The sequence below is a fragment of the Canis aureus genome, chromosome 6 (genome assembly GCF_053574225.1).
Source record: "Canis aureus isolate CA01 chromosome 6, VMU_Caureus_v.1.0, whole genome shotgun sequence".
Classification (NCBI taxonomy): Eukaryota; Metazoa; Chordata; class Mammalia; order Carnivora; family Canidae; genus Canis; species Canis aureus.
The window spans coordinates 32,459,747-32,482,692 of NC_135616.1; the positions used below are offsets into that span (position 1 = coordinate 32,459,747).

A 22,946-nucleotide genomic window follows, 5' to 3' on the forward strand; every position below is an offset into this window, starting at 1 on the left:
GTTTGGCTGGAGTAGTGTGAGTATTGTCAAAAATATTTTCTGTTCTCTTAAGCTGATCTTTCCCCCATCCTTTAAGTAGAGATTAAGCTTTTCTTGGAGCTTTGTGCCTGCTTGGAGTTCTGGGTTCCAGGCTTCTCCAGCACCCTCTGGGATACATGGAAGACAAAAAGAAAACCCAGAGAACTCACTGCTGTGTTGTATCTGGAGTCCTAGTATTCTTTCTACCTTTCAGACTCTTCCTGTAGTTGCTTTTTCTATTATGTCAGGATTTTCTACTTGTTATAATAACTATTTTATTTTTAAAATTATTTATTTATTTAGGAGAGAGAGTGAGAGAGCAGGAGTGGGGGAGGAAGGGGAGAGGGAGAGAGAGAGAGAGGATCACAGGGAAATGCCACAATGAACCCAGAGCTCAATGCAGGGCTTGATCTCATGAGCCTGAGATTACCACCAGAGCTGAAACCAAGAATTGGATGCTTAACTGACTGCATCATCTAGGTGGCCCTATAATATTTTAATGTTATTGATTGCTAATTATAACATTTGTGCTAGTTATAGGTTAGTTTAAATTTGATTTTTCTTACTTATTAGGGGTTGTATTCTCTAGCTTCTATAATTAGATCTTGTCATGGTGGGTTTTATTTGTTGGGGTGCTGGATATTTGTGTATTCTTATAAATATATATTTTTTTGCAGTTTTATACTTTTATTTTACAATCAGCGATTAACATCCACATTAACAGTCTAGATTTTTGAAAGTGGTGACAGGTACATAGGTAACCAGCGTGTAGAGCTTGTTTGGTGAATCTTCATCCTCATTACATTTTCTGGACAACTGCACACGGATACGGTATGGAACATTCCTTATTCCTTTGGCCCAGACAGCTTTGTTGAGCCTGGTGTCAATGCGCACAATTGGAGTTCCCATCTCCTTCATGGCAAATTTCCGGATCTCTTTGAGTGCCCGAGGGGCACGCTTCTTGAAACCCACTCCATGGATATGTTTGTGAATGTTGATGGTGTATTCTCTGGTCACTACCTCGTTGATGGCAGAACGGCCCTTCTTCTTCTCACCACCCTTCTTTGTGGGAGCCATTCTGCCAGGCCCTAGTTGGAAAGCCTTATAAATATTTTTGAACTGTGTTTTAGTACATAAATTATCTGGAAATAGTTTGATCCTTTTGGGTATAATTTTTTTAAAAAAATTAAGTGTGACTAGAATAGCATTTTGTCTGGGCACACTCTTGAAGTAATCTGAGATAGTCATCTGTTTCCTGTCCCATGGGTATCATTCTCCTTTATTGCTTGATGTCTAATCTCTTGAAAATTGTTATATATTACCTTTTTATTTTTTCATTATTTTCTTAAAGATTTTATTTATTTATTCTTGAGAGACTGAGAGAGAGAGGCACAGACACAGGCAGAAGGAGAAGCAGCCTCCATGCAGGGAGCCCGATGTGGGACTCGATCCCAGGTCTCCAGGATCACACCCTGGGCTGAAGGCAGCGCTAAACCACTGAGCCACCTGGGCTGCCCTACATTACCTTTTTAAAGTTGGTTTCAGAGAAGGGTAAATCTTACTCTTGTTATTCTATCTTGGCCAGAAGTTAAGTTCCATGGGTGTCCTTAAAAGGGGGGAAAAATCACAAAAAATAAGAAAATGAGGTTTAGAAGATAGATGTCAGGAAATGAGAAAAGACTAGATTCAAATAAGATTAGAGGTATTCATGATAATCTTCAAGAAATATTTATTACCAAGCGGCCAAAATATATATTTCTTTCACATCTAGTTCCATCCTACAATTAATACTTAATGCCAACAGTGCTAAAAATTACAACTAGAATAACTAACTGTCCAATATCTAGTCTTAGCTTTCTCCCAGGGCCAATGGAAATAAATAAATAAATAAATAAATAAATAAATAAATAAATAAATAAATAAAATAAAATAAACTCCTTTGTCTCATTTCCACTCAATCCCACCTCTTATCCAAGGACGAATTCAGTTGCTTCTGGAATTTCTCTGAAGCTAAACTAACTTCCTCATGTATCCAGTGCTCAGAATGATTAATTTTACTTTCATAGTTGCAAAGAATGTTGTAACTGGAAGAATTTTTAGAAATAAAAATTTCTCATTTTACATGTGGAGAAAGGAAAGTAAGGTACAGAGAACTGATCAGTGCAAGTGGCAGTATGAAGTACAGTATAGTGAAATAGGGAAGGAGTTACTCTTCATGGATCACAGATTGGGGGAAGTCAAGTTTATAAAGATCAGATGACTTGTCCGTGTTTTCTAAGGTGATAGAGTTGGCTCATTTGGGCATAAAGTGTGTGTGTGTTTCCATACTTCTAGTCCTTCCTTAAAAATGAGCTGCTACCTTCTGATCCTTAAATCAGGACTCCTTTTGCAGGAGCCCTGGAGTAACTTATAGAAGACCAAGAACTAAAAAAAAAAAAAAAAAAAAAAAAGAAGACCAAGAACTTTCTGACTCATGTAATTCATGATATTATGATGCAGGATAAAGACATCTCTGGATATCCTATCTCTAAAATATAAATTATGAGCAAGGCTTATATAATAAGAGGGAAACCTCTTCTCCATTGCAACATTTCACATTTCCTTCCAGGTTTACCCCTGCAACACCACCTCTACTATGTGACCTTAATTCAGGTGGTTGTACTAGGTGGTTCCTCATCAACACAGTTGCGGAGTGGGGTTATTCTAGACTTTTTCATACAATTATAGGTACCTGGGCCCTCCTTTTCATGTGCAACATGTATAGACTTGGCAGATATTGAAAGGCACAATACCTTATCATTTGTATCAACTGTGTTAGGAAGCCAAAGATGAAAGTAAAACATCCCAAAAGAAAAGAATTGCAGGTTATAATTAGATGTCTCTGTTTAATAGTTCAAAAAAATATTGGCAGGACATGAGGAGAACTACTAATTAAACTGGCTTTGCTTCCAGATCCCTGGGGTTTGAGAACTCTCCTAATTTCCACAGCAGCTACCACACTCGACATTTTACCCTGGTTGGGTGTAATGCCATCAGAGCAAATCATTTGGAAAACAGAAACAGCAAAGAAAAATTTGGAATAATGAAATGGTCTTGGTGTAATTTATGGTTCCTTTGGCTCAAGGATTCAAAATTTTGAGGGGCACCTGCCTTCAGCTCAGGTGGTGATCATGGGATCCTGGGATCAAGCCCTGGGTTGGGCTCCCTGCTCAGCGGGGAGTCTGCTTCTCCTTCTCCCTCTGCCCTCCCCTCATTTGTGCCCCCCCCAAATAAAATAAATAAAAATCTTTAATAAAAACCCCCAAAGTTTGATATTTCCTTTGGTAATATCCAAAAGAAAAACATACCTGAGATCGCTTCTTAGAGTCTTGTAAGTAGATTTATACTGGCCATGAGATTTAATCATTGATTCCCTGTATGCCTGATTCAGCATTATTGACATACTAGAGGCTCGGGCTGTGTTTGTGGTTGATACACATGCTCCTGAGTAGAGGGTTCTTCCACAATTGGGGTAATGAAAATGTTTTGGAACTAGACAGACTTGGTGGTTATACAGCATTGTGAATGTGCTAGATGCCACTGAATCGTTCACTTTAAAATGGTTAATTTTACCTTATGTAAGTTTCACAAACTTAATTTGGACAAGAGAGGTAGGAGGAGGAGCAACTTGCCTCTAAAAATGAGCCTGTAAGAAAGATCATAACTTTCTAGATTGGAGACTCAGAAAATATACAAATACATTTGTGAGAATTGTGTGTAAAATAAAGTGAGTATGTGTGTTTGTGTGTGTGTCTATGGCACTTATTTTGACTCTCTAGAAAACTGCATATTTACTGAATGCTTTTATGTAATGTTACATGTAATGAGCACTGGGTGTTATATGCACCTGATGATCACTAAATTCTGTCCCTCAAACTAATTATGCACTATATGTTAACTGAATTAAAAAAATAAATATATAATATAATGCTATGAAGTTTTGGATGCAAGAATATTCTAGAAAGATGAGTTCTGGCCATGCAAATACATTTTGTGATAATAATTTTAAAATTTGTGATCAAATGAGATAAAACATCTGAGAAAAAAAAAAGACATTTAAAATATTAGGTACAAGGTAATATCCAGGAATTCCTACATCTACAATAGTATTTGCCAAATGATTTTTTAAAAAAACAACAACAAACCGGGCAGCCCTGGTGGCGCAGCGGTTTAGCACCGCCTGCAGCCTGGGGTGTGATCCTGGGGACCGTGGATTGAGTCCCACGTGGGGTTCCCTGCATGGAGCCTGCTTCTGTCTGTGCCTCTGCCCCCCTCTCTCTCTGTGAATAAATAAATAAAAATCTTTAAAAAAAATAAATAAATAAATAAATAAACAACAAACCCCAAACATACAAAACATCTTATCATTAACAACATAATAAAGGGGAAGGAGCAAATGACAAGGAGAATGGGACCTCATCTCTGAGGGCCTCCCTCTGGCCCAGGGGATGGCTGTCTGCCTCACTGAGTGCATTTATGTGCAGGAGTGAATGTTGCTCTTCTAGAAACATACAATGAGTGAGTGCTTGCCAAGAAGCCCAGCCCAGCCAGCAGCAGAGCCATTATTAAGCTGTAGCCCTAGAGCCTCCCAGTTTTATTTTATTGTTTCTGGGATGAGAGTGCTCTGCAGCTTTTAGGCAACTTTCTTTCCAAGCAATTAAGTCCCCCCTCCCCATCTCCCAATCTCTGAAGCCGAAGAAAGGAAATAAATAAGAGGGGGGAGGCAGCGGCTTGGTGGGGGCTTCCAGGTTATTTATTACTTTAATAAATCTGGGTTCCTCCCAGCCCGCCTCAGACTCCTGTTTCTGTCAGGCTTGCGAGGACAAATGATCACTTAATTGTGGGGTTTGTGGGCCGAGGTGGGTGCCAGGCGCACTTTATTGTCCAGGAAAGGCTGTTCAGTGAAACAATGCGATAGTGCCCTGGCCAGTACGTCCTTAAACAGAAATTAAAAGCAGAAAACTTCCAAGAAGCCAGTCTCTAACTTGTATTAACCACTCTAGGCAGGGGCCAGTTGTGTCTGGAGCCCAGGGCAAAGTGGAGGAGGTTTAGTGGGAGAAGCAGGAGAGCAGAAGGGGCTGTGGCATCATGTGTGTCCTGTCCCCTGGAGCATGGTTCCTGGCCTGCTCCATTGGGCAGGGGCTGTCATGCCTGGGGCCTGGAGGCCACCCCACTGCCTGGCAATGTGTTCTCATCTGTTGTTTCCCTTGAACTTTATTATGTCCTATGTCCTTTATTTTATATATATATAAAATATAGAATAATAAAATAAAAATAAAATTATATTTTATTATAATTATCTCTTATCTTATGTTTTATTATTTCATATATATATATATATATATATATATATATATATATATATACCCTGTTCCTATTGCCACATGAGAAGATAGCCAGGGCCCCTGGGACTTGCTTAGGTCCCAGAGTCAAGTGAAAGTCCTGTTGGGCCATGAACACAGGCCATCTCTTCTCAGCTGCTCAGTTTCTCTGGGAGCAGATACCTCTTACCTCAGGGATGGTTCCAGCTTGAGTTCATTCAGGCAGCATGATATTCTCTTGTGGGTCAGAGAACATTTTCCCCTTCTGGGTTTAAGGAACAGAGTAAACTGAAGAACTTTGAGTAATGGCCAGTGATCCCGGCTTCTAACAACACGATGAGGTCACCAGAGAGCAAGTGGAGATTGCAGCTTGCCTCTGCTTACAACTCTGCTGAACCTCTTTGCCTGTCCCTTCTCACTTTGCTCTTTTAACCTCATTTCTTTTTAAATATCTTCTTCTATACCTGTGCCTCCTTATTTGTGGCATTTCCTGATTCCTCCCATCTCCACTGTCCTTAGCCAGGCTCCATCTTTGTCTGTTCTATTCTAGTCTGATGGTTTGCCCATGGTTCTCTTTTCAGTAGAGGACTGAACCTTTTCTCTGCCTTCTTCTACCTATCCCCTCTGCTTTCTTCCCTTCCAACGTGCAGAAACATAAACTTGAAGGGTTATATGTATTTTCAGCACATAAAGGTTGTATTGAATGTATTAGTATTAGCTTTTAATTAAAAATAGCAAGTGTTGGGGTGCCTGGATGGCTCAGTCAGTTAGGCGTCCACCTCTTGATTTCGAGTCAGGTCATGATCTCAGGGTCGTGAGATCAAGTCCCATGTCAGACTTCATGCTCAACGGGGAGTCTGCTTGAGTTTCTCTCCTTTTGCCCCTCCACCCACTCTCTCTCTCTCAAATACCTAAATAAATACTTAAAAAATAGCAGGTGTTGAGCATTTTATATTTCTCTAAGGGAAACAGCACCAAATCAAAATCCTTTTTTGTATGTAGCTCTTGATTTTTTTTTTCTAGAGGATCAGTGGTTCTCAGAAGTGATTTCCTACCCCATTATTAGTCTGTTTGTAACTGACCCACAAGGATTTTTAGAAAATGGAAGAAAAAAAAAGGATTCTCAACATTTTCCTAATCCTGTAGATTATCTGCTCAATCCTGTGTTTCTCAGAATTGTTTGTCTTATTTAGTCCATAGCTGAGAGTGATGTTTTTCTCTTAACAATGCACTTGAATGGAGGGTTGAATAATGACCCTGTCATTCCAATTCTTCCCTCAGTTTTAAAGATGTTTGTTTCCACCATTGTTCTCTACTTACATTCTCCCTTCGTTAAGGAAGATTATCCAAAACTTGGAAATAAGGCAGAAAGAATCTGGCATGCCCCTTTCAATGTCATCCTAGAGCATTTTATAACAAATTCACCCCTAGGTCATCTCACACACTGGAGGAAGGTAACTTTGTTTGGTTTATTATTTGTTATTTGATTAAGGCTCAGATTCTCTAAAATTGAATGCTAAACTGTGGAAGATTTATGTGTTGCAAATGATTTTTATTAGGTGGAAAGGATCTCTCCAGAGGCTAGGGTTTTATTGTCCTGTAGGACATTAACTGGTTTTCCATCTAAGTCTGTAATCTTTTTTTTCCGCTGATATATATCAGTTTCTCAACTCCTTCAAATTGGCTTTGCCATCCTGCTGGTTCTTTTATTAAAGAGTTAAATACATCTTTGACTCATCTCTCTACTCCTATGACAGCTACCTTATTGAAAATGTTCTGATATCTTCAAGTTTAGCTCAGGCGACACTTCATACAGGGACCTTCACTTATTCTTTCAGCAACATCCATCTTGGCTTTCAGAGAGTTTTTGTAATTGATTCAAGTGAGTTAATATCTCTTTATTTACAAAAAGTGTGCTATTTCAGAGGCAGAACCTGTGTTGTATACTTCTTCTATATCCAATTCTTATCCGTTCAATGAAAACAGAGACAGTCTCCTTAAATGTTTATTGGATTGGATAGAATGGAGCTGAATCTGTCTCAATTGTCTTCAGCCCTAGGCTCTTAACAATAGGTTGCATGGAAATAGTGCTCACAGAATATTAGTTTCTGGAAATCTCCATTATGGTCTCTTGGGAATATTTACACTGGCTAGCGTTTGCTCTCAAGGCTCTCCATCTCTGGTCCAATTTTGGAGCCCTTCCAGGAATCTCTTGGTAAGCCGCAGAGCATTTTTGAGGCATTTTTCTTAATGCCAGTAAAATGTCATCTGGGTCCCACCTCGGGGTGTTGGGCTAAGAACTAACAGCAGCTCCCCTTTCTCATCTATGAGTTGTACCCACGCTGGCTAGGTGCTGCCTGGGAATTACAGAAAATGTAACATTTGTGCCCTTCTTTCTTTTGTTTTCATATGTTGAAATTAATGTGTCATTGTGAAGATTCTAAACAGATGGGAAAAGGTCAAGGTTTCTTTGTTGCTAAGTGTGTTTCCATGGCTACGGCAATGTATGTGCACTACCAGAAAGCCTCGTTTGTTTGGCTGTGGTGGCTCATTAGCGGAGGGAGGAGCCCGCTTTGATGGTTCTGGGTGGTTTATTTCTGTTTTACTTTTCATCTTGTTCTGAGAACCACAGTGATCGGTTGGAACACAAATAAACCTGGGAGCTGTAGGTGAAGAATACCTACAGCAGCTCAGCACTTACATGGAAATAACCCGATTTAGTTGGGACAGCAGAGCCCAGATGAAAAATGAAGCTGTGTCCAAACAACCCTATATCTGGGTTTTGCTTGTCTCAAGGGCTCAACACTTCATGTAGTGCCTGCCCTTTCTTGTCTTCTACTTCTTGGTACTTTGCTGCCAGTATCTAGGGAAGGCCTCATTTTATTCTGGGTTGTCTGAGAAATGCTGTCTTCCATACCTGTTGAGTTTGTCCTGTCTCACATGATTCTGCTCTGAGATTTCTGCATTTCTGGGATTGTAGTAGGGAGCATGTGAAGAGGGGAGTCCCTAGGGTACCTTGGGTCAGACAGTATTAGCATTGACAGAAGTGACCAAGTTGACCCCACAAGAGGCGTCTGTAGTGAAAATGTTTGCATACAAATGCATGCCGAATTGAGATTTATTTTAAGTAGAATCCAAGAGATTCTGATATGGGTAAAATAGCAGTGAGTGTGTTTGAGTGGTAGGGATGCTAGGAGTCGGACCCATGGCAGGCTGCCTAATTGCTTGCAAGCCAGAAACCCATCAGTAGCTAAAGATTTCAGGGACAAAGCCTAGGTCCCAGTGAGAGGAATTGATAAGGCAGGCTTGTAGGGATACCGTCCAAGGGAGACTGAGGTTCAAATCTATGTTTCAACCCTAGTGAACACACAAAGTAGGCCCTGATGCTCTGAAGAGCATCTCAGACTTAAGTGTGATGCAGAGATGATTCCAGATTCCACTATCCACTGGAGTCAGCAAAGTGCCGCTCACCTTCATAAGGACTCCTTTTACATGTGACAGGCCTGAGATGTATTTGTCTTTGCATTTCCACCATCTAGTGTCAGGGCTGCTTGTCAGCAGGGCCCAGTGACCATTTGGTAGTAAATGTGTGATCTGGGATGGCAGCAGTGCTGGAGGGGCAGAGGGTTCGTGCCTCCCACTTTGAATAACGAGCAGAGCCAAGAACTAAGAGCTTCCACAGCCCTTCCTCCGCTTCTGCAACCCTTGCTCTGTATCTTGGTGTCTCAGGAAAATGATGGATGGGTTCTGGAGTGAAATGCTGGTATGACAAGAGGTACACCAGAGTCACAAGAATGCAGCTGTTCTCCTTTATTGGCCACCAAGATTGGCTGATGTAAGACAATCATCTCTGTTTCCTGGCCGCAGCCCCTCATTGGTCCAATTAGGCTTGCTGTGTTATGGCCCTGGTGTTGATCTTCTTAAATATAAACAGCAGAAAATATCCTGGTATCAGAACTTTAAAAATGAAAGGAATCCATGTTAGTTAATATCTTCAGCTGATACTATGCAAGCACTCCACCTCCACCCGATAGATGAGAAAAATATGTCTGATCTCTCCATTTCTTCTGCCACTGTTATGGTCCAGGCCATCACCATTTCAGGCCTTGGTTTAATTTTTCAGCCTTTGTTGTGTCACCAGTCTTCCCTGCCTCCAGTTCTCCATCTTAATATATCCGGCTCACTGCTGCCGGAATGATTCTTTCTAATACTATCATTCGTCTGCTCAGGAGACTGTTGTGTGCCCTACCATGCACAGGATAAAGAATAAACTCATTAGCTGTCTACTGAAAGCTGTGCAGAAGCCACGTTTATGTTCCATCACCACAAACATAGGATAGGTTGGCTTCTTTGCTCTCCCCCAACTTGGCCATTTTTCCTCCCCAAATGCTACATACTTTCACAGGATGGTTTCCTGCTCTGAGATGTGATCTACTTCTCTATGTCACCTGGATATATTTTTATGCATTGATTGACTCACTTGTGGCATTCCAGGCATGCCTCTCTCATGGGACCTTGACCTTGGCGGGGGGTCGGGAGGGGTAGGGTGGTGGTGCAGAACCTGTGGTTCCCTAGTTTGAGGCATATACATTTGATTGAATGGAATTAACTACAGGTTTCTGCTCATGTTCTTTCTCCTTTGGGAATCTTCTCCTAAACCTTGCCTCCAGCCATGTTTCCTCCAACTGCACTGCATTCTGTAACTTATTGAGTTCTTTTTATCTCTCAAGATCCTGCTTATACATCAAGCTGTTTGTGAAACCTCACCAAGCTCTCTCCCCTCCGTTTACCTTCGTTGCAAGCAGTTGGGGAGAAGCAGCCAGGTTACTCAGAGTTGTGTTTTCACACTACAGCCCAGGTCCCCCATGCTTGTTTGGGGGATGAATATTATTAATTTTAATTATTTTTAAAAATATTTTATTTATTCATGAAAGACACAGAGAGAGGCAGAGATATAGGCAGAGGAAGAAGCAGGCTCCCTGTGGGGAGCCCCATCTGGGACTCGATCTTGGAACTTCAGGGTCACACCCTGAGCCCAAGGCAGATGCTCAACCACTGAGCCACTCAGGTGCCCCTATAAGTTTTAATTCTGAGACACTATACAAGGAGATTATATAGGTAGGGCTGGAAACACTGACTTTTTTTTTTTTTAAATACATGAAGGGATAAGATTTGCATGAAATGGAATCTGGCCAAGATCAGAGTTGGAAAGAAGAAGATGTGGAATTCAGATCATTATTTATGAATTCAACTGAATGATTTTTTCACTGTTTCCATAGTGAGGTGATTGCCAGAGGCCCCTCCCCACAGATTCTAGAAATCCTAGCTATCCACCTGGATTGCCCCAAGCTTTCAGTATGATGCTTCCATATCCCCCTCACCCCTGAGCCTCCACTGATCTCTGGCTTCTCTGTCAGTTGGCCGGGCTATTTGTATGCGTGTTGACATTTGTGGAGTTCCTAGGTACTAGAGATTTCATAGTTGTTATGCAATTCTTACAAAAACTCTTTTCCCTACCTATTTATTATCTCTTATTAATGTCACGTATTTCGAAAATTTCTCAGTAGGAGAATAAAAGCTTTTAGTAGATATTTGTATCAACCTACTTGTAAGAGAAGCCACACTCCAATTCTTATCTTCTGTCTCTGATTCCATGGTATTTCCATCAAGACCACACTGCCCAATTAAGGAGCAGAGGGAGTTAGGGCCTCTTGGATGTGAGTGTGTCACATTCTTAATAACACATATTTGAAAAATTCCTTGTATTCTCCACCTTTTAGAAATCCTCCTTCTTTGGGAATCTAACAAGCAACTGACCAAACACTAAAATGGAAGATCATCTTTGGCCCATTTTGTTCTTCGTAAAACAAGAAAAGCACAATTTCTTTATCAGTAAGTACATTTTTTTTTTCTGCCTGTTGCACAACTCTATTTCAAAAGTCCCTATCCTTTTGGTGCAAGTGCTATGTTATTAGATAACCCAGCTCTACTGGAGCAAAATGACAAGGGAAGAGAGGCATTCTCCTGAAAATACCTGTTCGATATGTTGTTCTTGAATATACCTTCTGCCATGGGCAGTGTTTCTTTTTTCTGTGAAGTTGAGGTATTAAGGGAATGTGGGCTTTCTCTAACAACAAAAAAGAGAGCGTGGAATTTGGGGGGAAAGAAACATATTTCAAAGCTATTTAACATCAAGAAACTCATGCAACTCAGTAGATAGGGCATGTTAGAAATAATATTGTGTGCTCTGGCCAAAATTACTTAATTATCTGGATCTTTTCTGGACCTGGAAGGTCACTTTGTCCACATGATTATAAAGGGCCCAAGTTTAAACACAAATTACATAAATGGTCACTTGCTTGGAGAAGCTTAAAGAGATGAGAGATGAGTGATGGAATCATTGATTTAAAGGGCTATAAGAAATCTTAGAGAGTATCCTCTGGAATGATGTTTTGCAAACCACTGGTCATAACCCTTTAGTTAGGCATGAAATCAATTTAATGACAGCATTTTAAAAATTAGAATAGAACAGACCAGTACAGCAGAGTGCACTGCATATAATATTAGTGAGTTTTCATGGAATTTTTATTTTTATGCATACATACTCAGTGTTCAATTTAAAACATATCTGTATATTTCTTACAGTGGGTCATATCAAAATTCTTAAAACCCATTACCCACTAAATTACATGAGAACAGGGAACTGAATGTCCTATGGCTAGCACCCAAAAAAGGTATTCAAAAAATATTTGTTGACTGATCTAGTCCACCTCTTTTATCTTATAGTCATAACACTGTGGCCTAGAAAGGTGAAATGCTTTCTCTAAAATCATAAAACTGGTTCATGACAGAGTCAGGAGTTCTTGGTACTGAGTTATAACCTAAAATGCTTCTACTGTTTCTTTTTCTTTTTCTCTTTTTTTAAGATTTTATTTATTTTTGACACACACACACGCAGAGAGAGAGAGAAGAGGCAGAGACACAGGCAGAGGGAGAAGCAGCCTCCATGCAGGGAGCCCGACGTGGGACTCAATCCTGGGACTCCAGGATCACGCCCTGGGCTGAAGGCGACGCTAAACCACTGAGTCACCCAGGCTGCCCTACTCTATCTTTCAAGAAAAACTTTTTGGTAGCATTGTCATTGCATTGGCAATTGAAACCATTTCCCTTAAAACATGAATCCCCTGGGGTGCCTGTATGGCTCAGTCGAGCCTGTGCTGAGCATGGAGCCTGCTTAAGATTCTCCCCAGGACTCCGGGGTCGCTCAGTGGTTAAGTGTCTGCCTTCAGCCCAGGGCATGATCCTGGAATCCTGGGATTGGGTCCCACATTGGGTTCCCTGCATGGAGCCTGCTTCTCTCTCTGCCTATGTCTCTGCCTCTCTCTCTCTCTCTCTCTCTCTGCGTCTCTCATGAATAAATAAATAAAATCTTAAAAAAAAAAAAAAAGATTCTCTCTCTCCCTCTGTCCCCTGCCACCATGCTCTCTCTCTCCTTCTCCGAAAATTTTTTAAAAATTAAAAAAATATATATCATATTAGAAAATGTCATAAAATGTGAATCCCCTTTCCATGGATTTGATATATTCCTGGTCTCCCCAGGGCTTGTGGGTCTTCCTACTATACCCATTCACCTTTGCCCTGGGCTTGGTACCTGTCCTCAGACCACTGACTATGATCTCATTCCTGAGCTTGCTTAGACTTTTGGTCATGGTCTCCCTTACTTTGGCCCCTGCCATGTTGTGTTAGATGCCAAACCCCATCACTCAGACATGGTCATCATTAACTCACACTTTTTTAAAAAATTCATTTTGCTTAGTTGTAGTAATATCACAAATTTGCATTTTGCTTTCTTCTACTGACATTTTATTCAAATGCCTATAGCAAGAGGACTCAGAAATAGGGTGGCTTTTCAGAAGACAAAACCCTGAGTTATGTTACATGTTAATTGGATTTTGATTGTAGGAATCTTTATTTCCCAAGAGTAAAGGAGATGCATCTTTATATCAGGCTATAGAAAACCCAATAGCCATTGAGCCATTGTGTGTTAGAGCAGCGACAGTGGAAACCAACAATCTTCTCCTATTTGGTGCTTCTCTCCATGATGGCATGGCTCTGTCTAGAACCCCTCTTCTCTCCCCCAGTGCTAAGCCACTGTTGGCTGTAAAGGGGAGGATGCCATTGTGAAGTAGTGACTTGTGCTGATGGAGTAATGCACTATTTCTTTTGTACTTGGGTCTTGTTTCAGAGAGGGAAAACTTCTTCCTGTTTTGATAATTAAATAACTCCAGGGACTTGGAAAGACAGAGTAACACAGACTTGTTAAAGAACAAAGGTAAGATGACATATTGTATTTTTTAAAACATCAGATTAGAAGTGAGGTGATTGGAGCTTAATTCTGTCTCCAAAAACTTGTAGTTTTGGGACCAGTCGCTTCCTTTGTTTAAACCTCAGTTTTCGCATCTGCAAAATGGAGATTTGGTAAGATCAGTAGTTCTGAACCTTGATATCAGGATCACCTGAAGAGTTAAAAACAAAAACAACAAACTGATAGATGGGCTCTACCTGTAGAGATTCTGATTTAAATTGGACTAGTGTGGAGTCCAATTTAGGTATCAAAACAAAATTCCTCAGATTATTATAATGTATAGTTAGGTCTAGGTGACTCAGGGTCTTTCAAGATCTGATCTATTATGATAATTACAGTGAAAGCATGCAGGTATTAGGCAAATAACTATTTTAGCTATGGTAGAAATACAACTCACACTAGAATGAGAAAAAAATGAAAAGAAGATGTTTAATGACTCTGGGCTTCAGGGCTTCCCAGTTTGAACTTTGTTTTCATCTGTGGTTTGATCTTATTTTCTCCTTGATGCAGTTTGGCTCCCAATATTTGCCAAGGAAAGTTGGTGGCCCTGGATTCACCTATTGCAGATTCACCTACTGTGGATTCCTCAGTGGAAAAAGGAATTTCTTCCTTCTAATAACTGTATATCAACTCCAGAGATGGGCTCTCAGTGGTCTTGCTTGGCTCATCTGTCCCTCTCTTGGTGTGTTGGGTTGTGTGATTCACAGTCTCACTAGATGGCAGCCATGGTCATGTCCTAGACAGATCTCTCATCTAGAGTATCTGCTGTGGGGAGCATAGCTGACTGAGTGCCTTGAGCTGCTGCTCCTTTGGATCTACTACATCTTTCGGGCCAGGCCACATTTTCACTGGGCCACTCCCAACCAGTGACCAAGCACAGTGAGGGAACTCAAATCAGGCCATTCCTGTCTGATGAGGGATTCCTCTAATGGGCTCTAGTGAGTTCAGGGGACTCCTCCACCCCCACCATTGGTCTGGCTGAGACTCTCAGAACTGCCTTATAGTCTGAAGCCCTTTCTACCCAATTATTCCTCCCCTTTCTTCTTTTATAGATGCCAGACCTGCATCAGGGTCTAAAATGAAGGTTCTCATTACGTATTTCTGCTCTCTCCTTAATCCTTCACTGGAGTTTCCTCCTAGAAATATCTTGCTTACTCATCCAGACCTAGTGTGTACTTCTGGGAGGACCTGAACTAATTCAAATTAGAAATGTGGAATGAGGAGGAGATGGTTCACCTAGGGAAGGATGTCAGGTGTTTGAAAGAAAACAAATGCCCACTATAGGCTGTATCTTTGGGTCTCTGTCCAGAATGGGTTACTCTATAGAGAGGATACAGGACAAATGATAATACTGAGCAACTAGGCATGTTTCAAACCCTCAGATATCTTTTCAAGGAAACTGATATTCCTAATGGCCAGTGAAACCCTTCAGGACATCAGATCTTAATATGTTGAAGAGTTTGTTAAAACGAACTTAATCAAGATGCACATCCAGAGTTGGTATGTGTATCACTCTGCAGACCTCAGCCTCCAAGCCACTTTTATTACTACCATTACACTACCTATTTGATGTTTCCAGAGCCAATTTAACTTTTTTTTTTTTTAATTTCAGGAAAGAGAAATACTATTTCTGCTCATTATTTCGGCCTGCAAAAGCTAATATTTTGTTGTATTTGCTTCATATTTGGTTTTTGGCTTTTGTTTAATGATTCCACTTTTTTAGGAATCAGGACCTGAAATGCAAGGTTTTTAGAGGAGAGTAAGCTGAATTCTCCCATTACTCCTCAAGACTTAGCCTCAAGATGTCAGCCCCGTGATCCACTGATTTTCATGGAGTTAATCCACTTGATATTCATGAATTCTTTCTTTGGGGAAAATTATTTGAAAGCTTATTATTATACTAGTGATCCTGAGAGGAGTTACTTTCAAATTTGATCATCTTTTATAAGCTCTTCAATGTGAGCTACTTATTAGCTCAGATTTCTAGCTGGCAGCTTGCTGAGAGCAGGACAAGGAAGGAGCAGTACAGTTGCAGTGAATTTGGGGGCAAGGAGCAGAAATATCTGCAGTACAGGGTGCTGGCTTCACAGGCTGGCTCTAAGGGCCACAAGGGTCATGAGCGTGAGCTATCAGGGGCCACTGGGCACCTCTAGGAGACTATGAAATGAGGAAACAAGGAGATTGAAGAAGACATGGGGGAGGATGACAGCAGAGGTTTTCTGCTTTGTGATTTTGCCTGGGACCTGGCTTGGACTCCGCTCTGCCTTTGCAGCAAGATGTGCAAGAGGTACAGTGACACCCTGAGTAGAACAGGTGGTCACAACCTCCCTTGCTTCTCTCTGGCCAGAAGGAGGCTAATGTCCAGCCCCTGGCGAGGCACACTCGACTCACCAGGCGGAGCACAATGAGCCGAGGATATTTGCCAACTCCCCTGCCCAGCCAAGCTGTGAGACCAACTGTTCCTTATTTTCCAGGCATCGAGCTGCTTATGGAATTTGCTCCTTCAGATAGGAGTTGTATCCAAATTCCTCTCCTCTGGATTTGCTTGATGTCCAAGCCTGAAGTCAAGCCAACATTGGCTATCATATCTTCTCCCAACCACACATTTAACAACCATAATAACCACACCACACATTTATGGTTCACTTCTTGTTTTCCAGGCCCTCTACATATTCTATGTGATTTGATACTAGAAACCAAACTCTGTGTTGGGTTGGGAAATGTTATCACCTGTTTGGGGGGTATAAGCCTGAGGTCCAGAGAAGCTAGTATAAAGCCAGTGTCAGGGCTGGGAGTCCATCTATGGTCCAGGGATACCAGTCTTTTACCTCTTGGGAAGAAAATGTACATTCTAATTTTCTACTGGATAATATTTTCACTCTCTATGTCTTTTCTTTTCAGGGTTTTTGTTGTTATTGTTGTTCTCAAGTAGCCAAATGAAGGAAAGGAAGGGTTTTCACATGGTGAGGCCCAAGGCCTATCCACTTGATAGGGCAAAAGTAGAACTTGTTGGAACAGATGGTTATGTTTTATAGGAGGAACATAAGAGCAGGAATAAGAAAACCTTAATTTTAGTTCTGACTTTTCAGTGAATTATCTCTGTGATATTCATAAAATACACTTAACCTCTCTGAGTTTAGTTCTCTTCTTAAGCAGGAATAATACTAACCTGCCATTTATACAGTTAGATTAAACTATAAAATAAAACTGCATTTAAAATTATAAAGCACCATTCAAGTAGAAAGGTATTTTTCTGCATTGTTTTAATTATTTTTACATAGAAGGACAAAATAGATATCTGTTGGAGGAATGAATGAAGAGATGAATGAGTGATTTGGGTTTTTTGAATACTCTACAATTCTACATCTTCTGGAGCTCTTGCAATCTGTGCAATTCTTTGAATCCTCCTTCTTCTCAGTTTTTCACTGATTGAGGTTAGATTGTCTTTTCCCCTTTGCCTTTTACTGGATGATCACTGAAGAACTCAGTGCATGGTCACTATCCATGAACCCTAAGATTGTCTGTGACAGCCCCTCCCCATGCCTGAGAGCACTGAGAAAATACTTTCTGAGCCAAATGGCCTCACTTCCCACTCTGTTCTCCATTCTACCCAGCAGTTTCTTAGAAGTTGCTGTCACCAAATTTGACTAACAGTGAAAGTCATGGATACTCAGGGAAGTGTAACACACTTACAGATTCAAAGAACCTTAGAGCTAAAGGAGTCTGAGACACCATCTTAACCATCTCCTTATCTTCCAGATGCAGCTCCTGAGGTTCACAAGGATCAAAAGGGCAGTACTGGGCTCACTTCAGCTACTTAATGCCAGAATCACTAAATCCAAGACTCTAGACTTACCAGTGTGGTGGTCTTTCCAATTTCTAATTTTGGGAGGAGACTACAGAATGAGGAAGCCAAAGGAACCTCTGAGACTGTCTGTGCTTGGGGCTTTCCTCAGATACAAGAGTGAATTTCAGAAGGTTTGTGTTTGTTGTGCTCACCTCTCAATTTTGAAGACCTCCTTTTTTTTTTTTTAAGATTTTATTTATTTATTCATGAGAGACACAGAGAGAGAAAGAGAGGCAGAGACACAGGCAGCGGGAGAAGCAGGCTGTGGGACTCAATCCGACATGGGACTCGATCCCGGGTCTCTAGGATCAGGCCCTGGGCTGAAGGCAGCGCTAAACCGCTGAGCCACCTGAGCTGTCTGAAGACCTCCCTTTAAAAACTTCCTTCTTCCAGTTCTATCCCACGGAAGCTAACTCTTCTAGGCAGTATTATTTTTCTGATTTATGCTTTAGGAGACTCAAGATTTAGTGCCTACCTTCTTGTTGTTTGTACACTTTCTATTTTTTATTTCATGGGAGGATGAATTCAGTGGATGACTCACACAGAGCTTATTGAGGAAAATGCTAGAGTGTTGATCCCACCTTTGTTCAATAATTTGGAAATTAGAGATATCTTATCAGGTTTGAACAAGCTGGAGCAGGCTGGAAAACTTCTCAGTGGTCAGATTTCTTTTCTGTCTTTTAGGGGGTGGGATGGGGATGGTCATTGCTTTAAATTTTGTGGGGAGCACAATTGGCTATGATATTGTCTTAGTTTCAGATGCACAGCATAATGATTTGCCATTTGTATACTTTGTGAGATCATCATTGCTTTAAATTTTGTGGGGAGCACAATTGGCTATGATATTGTCTTAGTTTCAGATGCACAGCATAATGATTTGCCATTTGTATACTTTGTGAGATCATCACCACAGATCCAGCCAACACCTACCACCACACACAGCCTCAGTATGCTTTCATATTTATGATCCTCTAAAAGCATTCTTTTTTTCTTGACTTATTCAACAAATATGTCTTGAGTTCCTATTATGTTCCTGGCACTGTAGGTATAGATCACTTAACATAGTTTACAGATCAACTGAAGGTAGTGACTCAGCTAAGCAGGGAGGAAACAAAGCTTAGAGTTGGGGCCTTCTGGTTGTAGGTTCAGTAATCTTTCTGATATATCATGTGGTGGGTCTCTTGACTTCTGCTCTAGGCTCAATTCCTCCAGAATAACACTATGTACTCATAGCATGAAACAATCATATAGATACAAAAGGTCAAAGCTTGGATTTGAATATTGTGGAGTAAGCATACAGTTAGTGGCTGAATTTCTCACAGTTTAACTGTATGTGTCCCTTCTGATTATTCCACAGCCTTGTTATGCTGGTTGGTAGGTGTTTGAATGTTGTCTGGTTATGACTCCATCAACCCAGGCTGTGATTTCTTTGTTTATTGTTTATTTTATAAACATTTTTTAATTGTGGTAAGGTACACATAAAATGAAATTTACCACCTTAACCATATTTCAACATACAGTCCAGTGGCCTTAAGTATATACACATCTTGTGCAAGCAATCTCTGGAACCCTTTTCATCTTGTAAAACTGAAGCTCTGTACCCAAGAAACAACAATTCTCCATTCTCCGTACCCACCCCCCAACCCCCAATCCCTGGCAACTACCTGTTTATTTCCTGTCTCTGGCTTTGTTCTGTCAGACAAAGAGTCAGCATTCTGCACCCACACTCTTCTCTTCCTGTCCTCCCCATACAGTTATGCACATGCTCAGTGTCCTTGACATCTGAGCCAAGGATTATACATAAATTATGTTTTCTTTCTTATATATATTTTTTTGTTTTGTCCAGATTTATAATCACCTCATTTTAAAATTTGGTCATTTCTCTCCATATCTATTGCTAATTTTTCCCTCAAAATTTAGTGGCTTCTTACTCAAGGCCTTTATAAGGTTAAACATATCAGACCTTTCATGATCTCCTGGTTTTCTTGGAATGCTTCTCCTGAAGCCCTCTGTTCTTATACCGTTCCTATCTAGATGGGTTGTTTTCTAACAGGCCACATTGTTTTTGGACTGAATTAGCTGTTTAGCTTTGGAAATGGTGTCGGCCAGAACTATGCCAGCTTCTCACTGGTTCTGGTGTGGCTTATTCATTTATTGAACCCTTTTTTTCAGTTGTGCTCTGGGGCCAACCCTATGCCAGGCCATGGAAATGGGTCAGAGGGATGGTGTGGAGAGAGCATAGCACAAACCTCAATTTCTTCTTCTAAAATTGTGACAATAAAGTTTATTTCACAGAGTCCTTCTGAGAATCAATGGTATAAGGTCTGTGGAAGCACTTAATGGTAACTCATGAGAGAAATAAGGGGTGGTATTACTTTTATGCAGGAAAGAGTCAAATAGTCATTGCACATAGCATCCTACTATCCTTGTAGGCAGGTACACTGATCTATAAGCTTCTCTTACATGGGAAATGGATGCTGTTCACTGTTGTATCTTTGGCCCTTTGCACTGTGTCTGACACATGATGTATGTTTGAGGAAATAAGGAAGTTGATACCAGAGGAAAAATACAGAAAATAAGTCCTATGGAAGTTCACAGAAGTGAATAAATTCAGTTATATGAAAAGATGTTCCAACAGCATTCATGGAGGCTTAATTGAAGGAAGACCTTTCTAAAAATAGAACTACTAACCATGCAATCAATGTCCAGTAGCGGAATTACTGGGTCATATGGTAATTCTATTTTTTATTTTTTTTAGAGGGGGAAGGAGAAGGGGCTGAGGGACAAGGACAAAGAGACTCTTTATTTATTTGAGAGAGAGAGAGAGGAGAGAGAGAGAGAAAGTGAGCGTGAGTGGGGGGAGGGGCCGAGGGAGAAGGGGAGAGAGAATCTTTTTTTTTTTTTTTAAGATTTTATTTATTTATTCATGAGAGACACACAGAGAGAGAAAGGCAGAGACACAGGCAGAAGGAGAAGCAGGGAGCCTGATGTGGGACTCGATCCCAGGTCTCCAGGATCAGGCCCTGGGCTGAAGGCGGTGCTAAACCGCTGAGCCACCCGGGCTGCACGGGAGAGAGAATCTTAAGTAGACTCCTTTCTGAGCACGAGCCCGACCTCGAGCTCCATTTCAAGATCCATGAGATCAGGACCAGAGTCACAACCAAGAGTCTGATGCTTAACAGGGTCCGTACCCAGTGTGGAGCACTACATGGAGCTTGATCTCATAACCCTAAGATCATAACCTGAGCCAAAACCAAGAGCTGGATGCTTAACTGACTGAGCCACCCAGGTGCCCCTCTATTTTTAATTTTTTGAGGAACCTCCATACTGTTTTCCACAGTGGCTGGACCAGTTTACATTTCTAACAATAGCACATGAAGGTTCCTTTCTGTCCACATCTTTGTCAACACTTACTTTTTCTTGTGTTTTTGGTTTTAGCTGTTTTTATTTCACTCATGTGGAATTTAAGGAACAAGACAGGGACACCTAGGTGGCTCAGTGGTTGAGCATCTGCCTTTGGCTTAGGTCATGATCCCAGGGCCCTGGGATCAAGTCCCACATCAAGCTTCCTGTGGGGAGCCTGCTTCTCTCTCTGCTTACGTCTCTACTTCTCTATGTCTCTCATGGATAAATAAATAAAATCTTTAAAAAAAAATAAGAGAAATGAGCACTAATGATAAAAAGAGACAAACAAACAAAAAAACCAGATTCTTACTACAGAGAACAAACTGCAGGAGTGGGTGGGGTTATGGGTGAAACAGTGTCATTATATAAGAGACACTTATCCTGATGGACACTGAGAAATGTATCGAATTGTCAAATCATTGTATTGTACACCCGAAACTAACACTGTATGTTAACTATACTTGAATTAAAACAAAAGACAAAACAACTTAAAAAAATCTGTGCTGCATGTAATAAAAATATAATAATCTTGTATGGGTGTATGGCTGCACATTTTCAAAGTAATTTTACAATAATCCCTTCATTTGATTCTTACTATGATTATAGTACTGTGAAAGTGATAATAATACATGCTAAGCACTATTCTACATATATTATTAATATATTATTACATTATATCAATTATTAATACAATACATGTAAATTCATTCAATACTCACAAAACCTTGTGAAGCAGGTCACTATGATCATCTCTGTAAGACAGACAATGAAACTAAGGCGCAGGAAGTTAAACAACCTCCCTAAGGTCACACAGCTTAAAAGTGGCAGAGCCGGGATTTGATAACATGCCTTCCAAAGCCCACGTCTGGTGCTCTTAACCATCACACCAAGTTGGGAGAGAAGCAAACCTGAGGCCTTTTGGCCCCGGTGTGAGCCATGCCTAAGTGATGCAGGCACCAGAGAGTGGCCGCCCCTCAAAAGAAGGCAGCTGACCCTCAATTCTGGCTGGTTTTTGCTGGGCTGGACTGCATGTCCACTTTGCCATTTCTGAACATTATGTGGCGTCCTCCAGTTTTTGAGTGTGTCCATTAAGTAAATATATGCTTTCTTGTGTGTGTGTGTGTGAGTGTGTGTGTGAGACAGCAGTGTTTACCCCACACAGACCGGGAGGGCGGTTTGGCTTGCGTGCTCTGCAGGCCCGTGGCCTCCAACGTCACTGAAGCCTGGGGAAACGCCACCGTTGCAGGCGCGCGGCGAGAGCTTCAGTGACTCGCTTGAGGTGAGAACCGTTATTTGACTCCGGGTGTCACGAAGACCCAGCTTTTATCTTGCTGTCCTACGTGTTCTGTGTCGTGTTTCTGCGAAGGCGGGGTGAAGACAGACATACCTGAAGCGGGAGCCACGCTCCCTTCCATGGAAGGCATCTCATGTTCCCTGGGCTGGGGTGCACCGGCCCGAGGGGGCTCCTGGGTGGCAGTTGGTCAAGCATCCGGCTTTGCTTTTGGCTCAGCTGGTGATGGAGGGTCTTGGGATGGAGCCCCGTGTCCGGCTCTGCGCTCAGCACACGGTCTGCCTAAGACTCTTCCTGCCCCTTCCCCTGCGCTTGCTCTTTCTCTCTCAAAGTACGTAAATGAACCTTTAAGAAAAATGGCCTCGGATTCCTCGTCATTCCTGTCCTGGAGGGATGGAGAACGATTCTGCTCTCCTAGTGAATTGCTTGACCCGAGGAACACGGCAGGAGCGATGCTCTGAGGCTCCCGAGATTAGTTATAAGGGGCCTTAGAGCATCTGGTCGCCGAGCTCTGGGGACCCTTTCCCGGACCGAGCTGCGTGGAGAGGCCCCGGGCTCGGCTCGGCCCGCGGCCACCAGCAGGGCAGGCGCCCGGCCCAGGCTTCAGACACCGCAGGGGCCGCGGAATCCAGGTTCTGGCCTCTGCTACATTCCCGGCCC

At 41.5% G+C, this 22,946-nt stretch overlaps 1 long non-coding RNA gene and 1 pseudogene across 1 annotated transcript; both read right to left on the reverse strand.

The window, feature by feature from the left end:
- Window positions 1-735: 735 nt before the first annotated feature.
- On the reverse strand, window positions 736-1,095 carry LOC144315163 (large ribosomal subunit protein eL31 pseudogene; annotated as a pseudogene).
- Window positions 1,096-9,173: 8,078 nt separating this feature from the next.
- Window positions 9,174-22,223, reverse strand: LOC144315681 (uncharacterized). Its single transcript, XR_013381457.1, has 2 exons — window positions 21,715-22,223; window positions 9,174-9,335 (listed from the first exon to the last, which is right to left on the reverse strand). It is a non-coding gene; the product is annotated as an uncharacterized LOC144315681 (long non-coding RNA).
- Window positions 22,224-22,946: the final 723 nt, after the last annotated feature.